General features: G+C 41.1%; 3 long non-coding RNA genes across 5 annotated transcripts; 2 read left to right on the forward strand and 1 right to left on the reverse strand.

Moving 5' to 3' along the window:
- Positions 1 to 256: 256 nt before the first annotated feature.
- On the reverse strand, positions 257 to 4,112 carry LOC146558099 (uncharacterized). Of its 3 annotated transcripts, XR_014888702.1 has the most exons (4): positions 4,058 to 4,097; positions 3,324 to 3,936; positions 2,803 to 2,955; positions 2,353 to 2,441 (listed from the first exon to the last, which is right to left on the reverse strand). It is a non-coding gene; the product is annotated as an uncharacterized LOC146558099 (long non-coding RNA). The 3 variants fall into 3 exon arrangements; XR_014888701.1 differs by lacking the exon at positions 2,353 to 2,441 and adding an exon at positions 257 to 1,775 and having other exon boundaries at positions 3,324 to 4,112; XR_014888700.1 differs by having other exon boundaries at positions 3,324 to 4,112.
- A 3,831-nt stretch (positions 4,113 to 7,943) lies between these two features.
- Positions 7,944 to 8,218, forward strand: LOC146558100 (uncharacterized). The gene is made up of 2 exons (XR_014888634.1): positions 7,944 to 8,033; positions 8,181 to 8,218. It is a non-coding gene; the product is annotated as an uncharacterized LOC146558100 (long non-coding RNA).
- Positions 8,219 to 10,174: 1,956 nt separating this feature from the next.
- LOC146558101 (uncharacterized) lies at positions 10,175 to 10,885 on the forward strand. The gene is made up of 2 exons (XR_014888560.1): positions 10,175 to 10,706; positions 10,854 to 10,885. It is a non-coding gene; the product is annotated as an uncharacterized LOC146558101 (long non-coding RNA).
- Positions 10,886 to 11,148: the final 263 nt, after the last annotated feature.

Raw genomic sequence — 11,148 nt, forward strand, 5'->3', positions numbered from 1 at the left:
GGTCTGTCAGCACATCAGGGCCGGTCTGCCTCCCACTCTGACCCCCACCAATTTGCCTACAGGACAAATCGTTCCACCGAGGACGCTATCACCATAGCACTCCACACTGCGCTGAGTCACCTGGAGCACCGAGGAAGCTATGTGAGAATGCTCTTTCTGGACTTCAGCTCAGCATTCAATCATATCATCCCGGAGATCCTGGTCCAGAAACTGTCTCACCTGGGACTCTCCACACTGAAAAAAATATGTTGTTGGATTTACTTAATTCAATGGTGGACATTTGTTGCACACAGATGTTTTGCTTTGGCAGCAACTTAAACAATTGAGTTAAATTAACACAATTTATTCATGTTCAATAAACCTGTGCAATTTGTGTTGATAAAATGTGACTTAAACATGTTTTGATGAAGTAATTTGAGCTCTTGAAATATTTTAATCCTTCACAATTTTCTCACTTTATCCCAACACCATTCAATAACTTTTACCCAATACTACTTGGTCACTTAAATACTACATGTTATCTTCAAATTACATTTTGCTATTATATTCTAGTATCAAATACACAATTTTCAAATGGAGGCCTTATAACAGATTATATTGTTCTCTTCCAAGATGGTTGCTGGCATCCACCAGTAACCTTTCAAAACAAAATGTCTAATTTCACTGCATTGACAGTAGGTAAAGAATTAAACTGACATTACTCCTCTACTGAATCTATATAAATCAACAGTTAAATAATGTCAGTTCTTCCGTGTTCTCTGGAATCAATCGCAGCAAAGAAATTAGACTGTTTCTTTTGAAAAATGTTGGGAAAGAACAATACAAAACATTCTATTTAAGGCCTCTGACGTCAAGATTCAGTTAAACAACAATTATAACTAAACAATTTGAGATAATGTTAGTTTCCATTAACATTAAATTAGGTTACTGAATTGGCAAACACCTTCCTATTAACATTACCCATTTTACCCCAATAACTAAAGAAATTAGCACTTGCAGGTCAAAACCTTTATTCAAGAGATGCAAAAATAACATTGATACAGTGACTGTCAAAAATTACGGCACTGATCATACTGTGACATCTTGGTTCAAAACAGCAAGCTTAGAAATATTCAACGTTCCTTACTTCAACTGAATGAAACTGAAAATACCATTTCACACGGCCCATATGGGATATTTAGACTGCATAACTGTTCATGCTACATCTCTTCACTAGTAAAAGAAAGAAAAAATACAAAGAGAAATTTAAAAATGCTGCCAAACAGACAGAGAACTTGTACAGAGCAAAAGGAAAAACAAACAACAACAACAACAAAAAAACAGCTCGTCCTCATGGCAGTTGCAGTGTATATAAAAATGAACCCTGCGATCTGTTCCTGGAATTGAGCTTCAAAAATGCAGCAGAACAAGTGTGAGATTTAAATGTCTTCTCACCTAGAGCTGGTCACCTCACATGCATAACAGTGAGCTTCGTTGCAGGAGCAGTTTTGTCTTAGTTGTGAGCTTTTCTTGAGAGCTGAGTTGCTTCCAACTCCATTACCACCCTTTGAATCACCTCAAAAGTGTAGCAGAGTTGTGATGGGTAACTCATATTGAAGGAATAAAAAAGGTCCAAACAGCATGGCTACTGCAAAGGTCACGTTATCCAGATCTTGAAGAACTACTATACCCTCGATGATGATGCCAACGTCAGAAAAGTCATTGCCTGCCGCATCCTCTGGAGACAGATGTTCATTGTGGTTTTCTCAATCTGTGCAGTGGCCCTCAGTCAAGTCCTGGTTAAAAACAAAACATTTCTTTAAGATTCCTTTTTAAACTCATCTCTTTTGAATCTACCAGTTCTAATGTTAGAGTAATTTAAACCAATGCAAGCAACATAGTAAATAGCTATAGCCAAAGAGTGGCCTGCCATGCTGCCATTCATGGTCTAACAGAGTTTCTAAGAGAGGGTGAAAAACATAATTTCAAATGCTTTACATTAGTTTTTCTTAGAAAGACACCGGCCCATCAGAAATCCAGGTTTTGTCACTCAGAAGATGTTAGAATTTAGACTTTCAGCCCCACAATTTGGTTAGCTGTTGGTCTTTTTTTTTTTTCAAACAAAAGCTAATGTAAATATTGGTGGGATTTTCCTTTGTTCACTAGAATGACAAATTTAAAGTTTTTTCACACTGATGTGACCCCTAATACAGGGGTGGGGCCTCAAGGGCCGGCAGCTGAGTTCACTACCAGGCCTCATGTGAACTTCAAATTATTAAAGAGGACTACTGGTCCTAACTGGTCCAATGAGGATCAAGTGGATAACTAAATGCATTTTTAAATGTTGCAAAGCCACAATCTACTCATAAAACACCATGAACTCCTGCACCAAGATGTTGCAATTGTCTTTCACACAGATGCGGAGCACTTTGATGAGACTCCCTTTGAGCATTAATGTCATCCTAAAGTATTATAACAAAGAAAACAGAGATTTGTGAACTTTTCAGTAGCACAGAAGAAAATGATCCCAGACCAAAACTTAAACCAGTCAACATGCAACACCAGCATCTACAAAGCAATATCAAAAGTTCCTGTTTGACATCAACTTTATGGATATATAGTTTCCAGAACATTTATTTTTTTAAAAAGATCAATTTTTCTCAGTGGGCCAGTAAATGCATGACGAAAATTATGGCATCCTTTCGGTGGAATCAGTACTCACAGGTAATAGTTGACTGTTTCAATGGATGCAGCATAAAAATCTTTTACTGACCTAATGCAATACATATACACTTTGTAGTTAAAGAATTTTAAAGTTCTTACTGTCATCATGGCAGCTACATCCTTTAGCTTTGTGCCCTGTTCCCCCGATCACTTTGCAAACACTTTCAGCAGACTGTGAGAGAGAAACTCAGCTCCGTCAGAAACCTTGACTGTAAAGGCATGGTTGGGATGCACTGGAATGCTGCATTTCATCTGAAATGACATAAAATTATTTTGAAATAACAGCAGGCACTGTGCTTGGTTAATAATCAGTAATGTTTTGTTGAATAAAAACTGTGTTTCCAGATCTTATGGGATTAAAAAAATGTTTATTTCTGATTTGCAACCCAAGAACCCACAAGTTACAACCTCATTTTAGTTCAAGTGTGCATTAATGTGAGTCCAGTAATCACCTTTCTGACAATACATACAGGTATAAGTTAAACCTATGGCAGATTTTGGATTTCTCAGTTGTATTAATAGGGTGGTCTATTTGAGTATGCATGCACCTAATAATTATAAAAAACCTATTATAATTAAGTTACAGAAACCTTAAGCGAAAATAGAATATACTTTCTTACCATAACACCTTGAACCCACAATCCATCAGCTGACTCCTGGTGAAATGCAGAATAGATGTGGTCTCTCAATGTGCATCAACAAAAACAAACAAACAAAAACAAAAGGACAGCAGGTGAGGGCAGGAGGGGTAGGGATGTAAGCTAGCATAATGCCGCTGATGATATTAGCTAAAGCTGTTCAATGTCCAAAATCTCACTAACACCACGGTGCAGTAAATACACAATGTAACTGAAGAGTCAGTTGACAAATCTATTCACACAGAAAACCAAATTATGTTATGAGTGCCTCGTAATTAGGTTTAATGTGATATTACGGCTCTTGTGCCAAAGATAAATTCAAATGAAAAAGCGCCAATTCTTCAGATAAAACAGCAAATAAGCTAACGGCTCTTTTTTAGCATGTTACATGGCGGCACTTTAGACGTTTAACTACATTTGGCTGAAATATGGTAAATATTAATTCAAAAAATCAAGACATACCAAAAAACGTAGAGTTGGCTGCTCGACTTGACTGAGATGGATGCATTTTTTAAACCACGATCCAAAGCCCGCGAGATGAAATCACGCGTGGTTTCACGAGATTTAACGTTGCTATCTTATTGACTTACTTCACCTGAACATGATATAAACAATTTAATACACCCTTTCTGCATATCATGTAGTTTTTACACTATATAGTTACATTTATCTTTAAAACATGAGGCAATTGTGTTAAATACATGCAAGATGCTTACATAAATCCAAGAGATGGCCAGTCCCTTTTTTTCAGTGCACCCCCATCTGCCTCTGGATCAAGGACTTCCTGACAAATAGACCACAGTCTGTCAGACTCGGCCCCCACCGGTCCAGCACCATCACACTCTCCACAAGGATGTGTTTTGAGTCCCCTCCTGTTTACGCTCTACACATCCGACTGCTCCCCTACCCATCTCTCAAACACCATCATAAAGTTCGCGGATGACACCACAGTGGTTGGACTCATCTCAAGGGGGGATGAGTCGGACTACAGAGATGACGTCAACAGACTGACTGAGTGGTGTTCAGTTAACAACCTCCAACTGAACACCACGAAAACTAAAGAACTTATCTTGGACTTCAGGAAGGGCAGAGCAGACCCGGCCCCACTTTACATTCACGGGAGCTGTGTGGAGAGGGTACACTCCATGAGGTTTCTGGGCGTGCAGATATCTGATGACCTCTCCTGGACTGCAAATACTACAGCGGTGGTTAAAAAGGCCCAGCAGCGTCTCCACTTTCTGAGAGTGCTCAGGAGGAACAACCTGGAGGAGAGGCTGCTGGTGACATTTTACAGAGCCACCATAGAGAGCATCCTAACGTACGGCATAACAACATGGTATGCAGGGTGCTCAGCTGCAGACAGGAAAGTACTGCAGAGGGTCATCAACACAGCCCAGAAGATCACTGGCTGCTCTCTGCCCAGCCTGGAGGTCACTGCAAACTCTCGGTACCTCAGCAGAGCTGGCAATATCATCAAGGACCACTCTCACCCCAGCAACCAACTGTTTGAACTATTACCGTCAGGCCGACGGTACAGGTCACATAAAACCAGGACAAACAGATTCAGGGATAGCTTCTTTCCCAGAGCTATCACCGTAGTAAATAAGCACAAAAACAATTGAACCTATTCCATACCGTCACTGTCATTATATTATGCTGCTATTCATACTGTCATTATATTAATGCTGCTATCCTGTATATATTGTACATACTATTGTTTGAGTACTTACGATTGGTTTTTTTTTGTACTTTTTATATTTTACATTTATATTTATTATTGAAACTTGCACCAAGGGAGTGGCACTCCAATTTCGTTGTACTCTGTACAATGACAATAAAGGCTATTCTATTCTATTCTATAACAGTGGTAAATTATGGATTTTATTCATAAAATGTCTCAATAAAAAGGAAGGTTAAATTTTTCAAACTCACATGGGCCCACCCCTGGGCAAAAATTCACCCATATCACCTGCCATCTTTATTTGATTTACCTTTCACTTTGAGTAAGTTCACATCTGTAGCTCTCAACTCTCACTGGATGTTGGACAAAGAGAAGCTTAATAGTTGTTTTACCACTAGATCAAGGGGTTTTTAAAGTCTGGCCTGCAGGCCAGTGGTAGTTCTTGGTAGCATTTTACGTGGTTCATGACCTTGACAGGGAAAGACATGCTGCTGTATACTTTATAAATTCATAGTTCACACTACAGTGAAAAACAAGACCAGAGCAGGGCTCTTCTTTCATTTCCACTCTTCTCTTTGAGCCATACAGCCGACTAAACCTTCATAATGGTGACAAATACATTTTGTGCGTAAACAATATAATATAAAACACTGTCTTCTCAAAGACATTACAAAAGCTGACTAAAAGTGTTTGGGTGCATTTTCAATGCAATCCTCTATTATGCTTTGGCTCCCAAATCGGTAATCAGTCATGAAAAATTTAACAACGTCTGACCTACAGTTGAGGTCAGAAGTTTAAATACATTCACCGTGGGCATGAATGTCATGAATGCCTTTGAGCTGTTCTTTTTTCAGGTTGGAAAGATGGTACAGCATACATCTTTAATGACTTTGAAAAACAAATTACGTGCACAAGTTTGAATTTGTTTTGCATTTTCTCTAATCGACGCAGGGTCACAATTATACAAACAGGCTCAAATACTTACAAAGATTTACTGAAGTCTTTTAATAAGTGGTGCTGAATGTTCTACAGTATTTTTTGACTTGACAACGCCAAGGCCTCTTAACTTCTCGTTGGTGATCATGATTGACTACAACTGGGAGTGTCGTAGTCCCTGTGTCTCCCCGGTGGCTCAGCGTCAGGCTACATGTTTTTTTGTTATTGTTTTTCTCCGCTTTCTCTCTCTTTTGTCTCTGCCTGCCTGGGTGGAACACATTACGGGTTCCCGCCATTGGTACACACACCTGGGCTGATTAACCACCTGCTGCTTGTTAACCTGGTTTCCTGGCCACTACCTCAGCCAGTGGCTCATGGCTTCTTGTCAGTGGATCGTTGATAACCTTAGCTAGTGCAGCCCCAGCAAATCCTAGTCTCCATACGAATCTCTTGCTTGTTTTCTTGTTCTAAATAAACTTTTGACTTTTCATTCTAAGAACTATGGGTCTGCGCTTGAGTCCATTCGGTTCTGTGACAGGTAGTTTCTCTTTGCCAAGGTGACAAGGATTTGGCGCACTCACCGAACTGACCACTACAATGGGAAAATTCAAGAAAATTTGCAGCAGCCATTACGGACAAGTCAAATCCCATTTGGAAAAAAAAAAACATTTTATGGCCAGACAAGACAAATATTGAGCTGCTTGGCCACAGTGACAAAAGGTATGTTTGGAGGAGAAAATGTGTCTTTTAAACTTCAAACAACTGTACCAAATATCAAGTACATTGATAGGTATGTTGCACAAAGTTATTGGAATAATGAAGAAGGAGGACTACCTCCAGATTTTTCAACTTCACCTCAAACCAACAGCTAGAAGGCTGAAACTTGGACACAACTGGGTGTTCCAACAGGAAAAATCTTAAAATACACATCAAGACTGGTTTTAGAATGGATAAACAGGCTAACATTGGAATTTGAGGGAAGCTGACCTCAATCATGTTAAAAAATTGTGGACCACAGCCAGAATCTGCACTAACCAACCAGTTTAAATGAACTCTACCAATTCTAATATCCAGCCGAAATTATGCCAGAAACGTATTGTTCACTATCAAAAGGATCTGGTTGAGGTACAACTTGTTAACAGACATTAAACCAAACGCTGGGACCTAATTTTGTGTGTATTAGAGAAACTTCAAAATTAATTCAAACTTCTACATCCAAGTAATTAAAATGTATGCTGTGCAATCATTCTTCCCTGGAAAAACAAACAGTTCAAAGAAATCATTAAGAGCCCTGGATCACCGTGACATTTGGGCCCACGGTGAGTGGATGACCTGCCCATGAACATTAAGGTGAGCTAGGTGTTAGTTTGTTTTTCCTGTGTAAGTCTCAGGCTTATGTTTGTTGAACAAGGGTACTTAGAAAAGCTATCTTTCAAATGAAATGTGTCCACTGTATGCATACTGTTTTGGTTTCCAGGTTTTTGTATTAACCTCTTTGTCTGACTGAGCCAGCCACCTTCCCATACAGAAATATTTTTTGATAGGGTCTAATGGCTTCAAGTTTGATACAGCAAGAGCAATTACTGAGTGCTGAGTGCTCCGTGAATTGCCAATTATACAGTTGGCTCAACATGTTTAGGTCAGCCCAACCACACTTTAAAAGTTCAACAAGTTATTTCAGCCCAACAGATGGATAGCCTCTTTGGCTTCACGCAATATGACCGGTTTAGCTTTCTAAAAGGTCTTACATTCACTCCTTAAACTTTGTAGTAGCATTACAAAAAGTCTTTCCTCTATTAATAATTAAAAGTTCATGCACATTTTCCTTTAGTTAAGTTGCATCTTTACCAGTTAATAAAGCGCTAACAAATGCCATGTCTGTACTGGAACTGTTTGTATGTTATTTCTCCAGGCCTATAGGGGGCGCAGGTTTGCACAGTTTGCTATGTTGAGCCAATTAGTCACTAAAAGAAGTGTGATAGGAAGTGTTTGCTCATGAGTGAAGCAAGACATGGTGTGTTTTCCTCTGATCCAAAGCCATCCACTCCGTTAAATCCCTTTGAGTGGCAATATGAGTAAGTTTCTTAATTGTGTTTACCTTTAAGAGAGGGTATATGACATTATTGAAGTGATTTGGAAACTTTTGATGTGTTTTATATGTCCACTTAAGTTCAACCCAAGCTAATGTTTATGTGACATTTCTGTATTCTGTATCATTTCAGTTTCACACTTTTTTGCATTAAATCCTGTCCAAATACAACACGTGCCTGTTCCTTGGAGGAAGTGATGCAAGAGAGAGTTTAGCTGGCTGTGAATCTCAATATAGGACACTGGGTCACATTGGGTGCAACAGTACAGTGAAATCATAGTGCTCTGCGAGGGACGTCGAGTGACAGTTCTACTCTAACTTTGTGTTTTCTCAGACGCTTCAGTGAAAGCCATCGCTGCGGTAGCTTACCTGAAGGTCACACATGAAGATAGGCACAGTGAGGTCGGATTCGTTATGGGTAAGGCCAAACTAGCTCCTGTACCAGAACCGACCATTCCTCGATTAGAGCTGTGCGCTGCAGTGCTTGCTGTGGAGATGTCAGAGCTTCTCACAGTAGAACTAAACGTAAAGATTGACAAGACAACATTCTACACTGACAGTAAAGTGGTGTTAGGATACATTAACAATCAAAACAGAAGATTCCATGTATATGTGAACAATCGTGTACAGAGAATCAAGCAGTCTTCTCTACCAGATCAATGGAGATACGTCCCATCAGAGCACAATCCTGCCGATCATGGCTCTCGGTCTGTACCAGCAGACAAACTCTCTGGTACTTCATGGTTGTACGGCCCAGCATTTCTTCTCAATCACGAGACTCTCTCCCCAGAAAAGGGTCCATTTGAACTCGTCGATCCAGAGTCGGACATTGAAATTCGACGTAACGTCAATGTGCTTGTGACCACAACTGCTCCAGGTGCCTTGGGTTCATCACGCTTTGAAAGATTCTCAAAATGGACTTCCCTTGTCCAAGCGGTGGCCTACCTTCGCCACATCTCCCACAGTTTCAAGTCTAAAGATGGTGGTGCCTGTAGCGGCTGGCATCTTTGTAAGGCTAGTCTCACAGATGAAGCGTTATATGAAGCAGAGCACACAATCATCAGGTGTGTCCAGCGTGAAGCCTATGCAGAAGAAATAAAATGCATCATGGCGAAACGAGACTTACCTCGCAACAGTGCTCTTCACAAACTTCATCCCATCGTCGATGGCAAAAACTTATTGCGAGTAGGAGGTCGACTTGCAGAGTCTGGCTTGCCGAGTCATCAGGCTAACCCTCTTCTGATACCAGGGAAGCATCACATTGCAACACTGCTCATTCGACATCACCATGAAGTCACCCAGCACCAAGGAAGACACTTCACTGAGGGGGCTGTGAGAGCAAGTGGCTTATGGGTAGTTGGTTCTAAGAGGTCTATCAGCAGTGTAATCCACAAATGTGTCACCTGCAGAAAGCTTCGAGGTAGAACAGAGCAGCAAATCATGTCTAACTTACCTGCCGAACGCCTTCAGACGGACCCCCCATTCTCTTATGTTGGCCTCGATGTATTTGGACCGTGGGAGGTTTCAACACGCCGCACCAAAGGTGGTCATGCAAACAGTAAGAGATGGGCAGTCTTGTTCACTTGCATGTCTACACGGTCTGTTCATATTGAAGTGATTGAAACTCTCAGCTCTTCCAGTTTCATCAATGCTCTTCGCAGGTTCTTTGCGATCAGAGGCCCTGCCAAACAGTTGAGGTCAGATTGCGGAACCAATTTCATTGGTGCCTCCAAGGACCTAAAGTTGCATTCCCCAAAACCTGGTGATACAAGTGTGGATGACTACCTACGCAAGCAGAGGTGTTCCTGGGTGTTTAATGCTCCTCACTCATCTCACATGAGTGGCGCCTGGGAGCGTATGATAGGCATCTCACGACGCATCCTGGACTCAATGCTCCTACAAGCAGGAAACCCTACTCTAACTCATGAGGTCCTGACAACGTTAATGGCGGAAGTCACGGCTATTATCAACGCAAGGCCACTTGTACCCGTTTCCTCGGATCCAGACGCTCCCTTAATCCTGACCCCCTCAGCTCTGCTCACCCAGAAGTTCGATCCGATTCCAACTCCACCTGGGGAATTCACCAAGGCCAACATATATACACGGCAGTGGAAGAGAGTTCAAGCCCTTGCCGACACATTCTGGGCCAGGTGGCAGAGGGAGTACCTCCACATGCTCCAAGGTCGTCAGAAATGGCAGCGCAGCAAACCAAACTTGAAGGAAGGAAACGTTGTTCTTCTGAAGGACAAGCAACTAAAAAGAAATGAGTGGCCTATGGGTGTCATCGTGAAGACACTTCCAAGCAGAGATGGAGTTGTCAGAAAGATGGAAGTGAAGGTGACACGCGACAAGATTGCAAAGACATTCTGTAGACCCATTTCGGACTGTATCCTTCTTCTGAGAGATTGGTCTCATGTGTAAATAGGGTCTAGTGGCAATCTTAAAATAATGCCAGGCGGGGAGTGTACTGGAACTGTTTGTATGTTATTTCTCCAGGCCTATAGGGGGCGCAGGTTTGCACAGTTTGCTATGTTGAGCCAATTAGTCACTAAAAGAAGTGTGATAGGAAGTGTTTGCTCATGAGTGAAGCAAGACATGGTGTGTTTTCCTCTGATCCAAAGCCATCCACTCCGTTAAATCCCTTTGAGTGGCAATATGAGTAAGTTTCTTAATTGTGTTTACCTTTAAGAGAGGGTATATGACATTATTGAAGTGATTTGGAAACTTTTGATGTGTTTTATATGTCCACTTAAGTTCAACCCAAGCTAATGTTTATGTGACATTTCTGTATTCTGTATCATTTCAGTTTCACACTTTTTTGCATTAAATCCTGTCCAAATACAACACGTGCCTGTTCCTTGGAGGAAGTGATGCAAGAGAGAGTTTAGCTGGCTGTGAATCTCAATATAGGACACTGGGTCACATTGGGTGCAACAGTACAATGTCAGTGACAAGCATCTTAAAATGAGTAACTGGAGTTGTGGCTCAGGTGTATGTGAGGCTTGTCTGAAACCCCCAGCCCGCTTACTGCATCCCAATCACCTGGCATGCTTGCCCAGTGAGACTACCCACACAACAGGACAATCATGCCAAATCCCCTG

The sequence above is a fragment of the Mchenga conophoros genome, linkage group LG15 (genome assembly GCF_057382185.1).
Source record: "Mchenga conophoros isolate Kocher_MC1m ecotype Shallow Benthic linkage group LG15, M_conophoros_male_GT1.1, whole genome shotgun sequence".
Lineage (NCBI taxonomy): Eukaryota > Metazoa > Chordata > Actinopteri > Cichliformes > Cichlidae > Mchenga > Mchenga conophoros.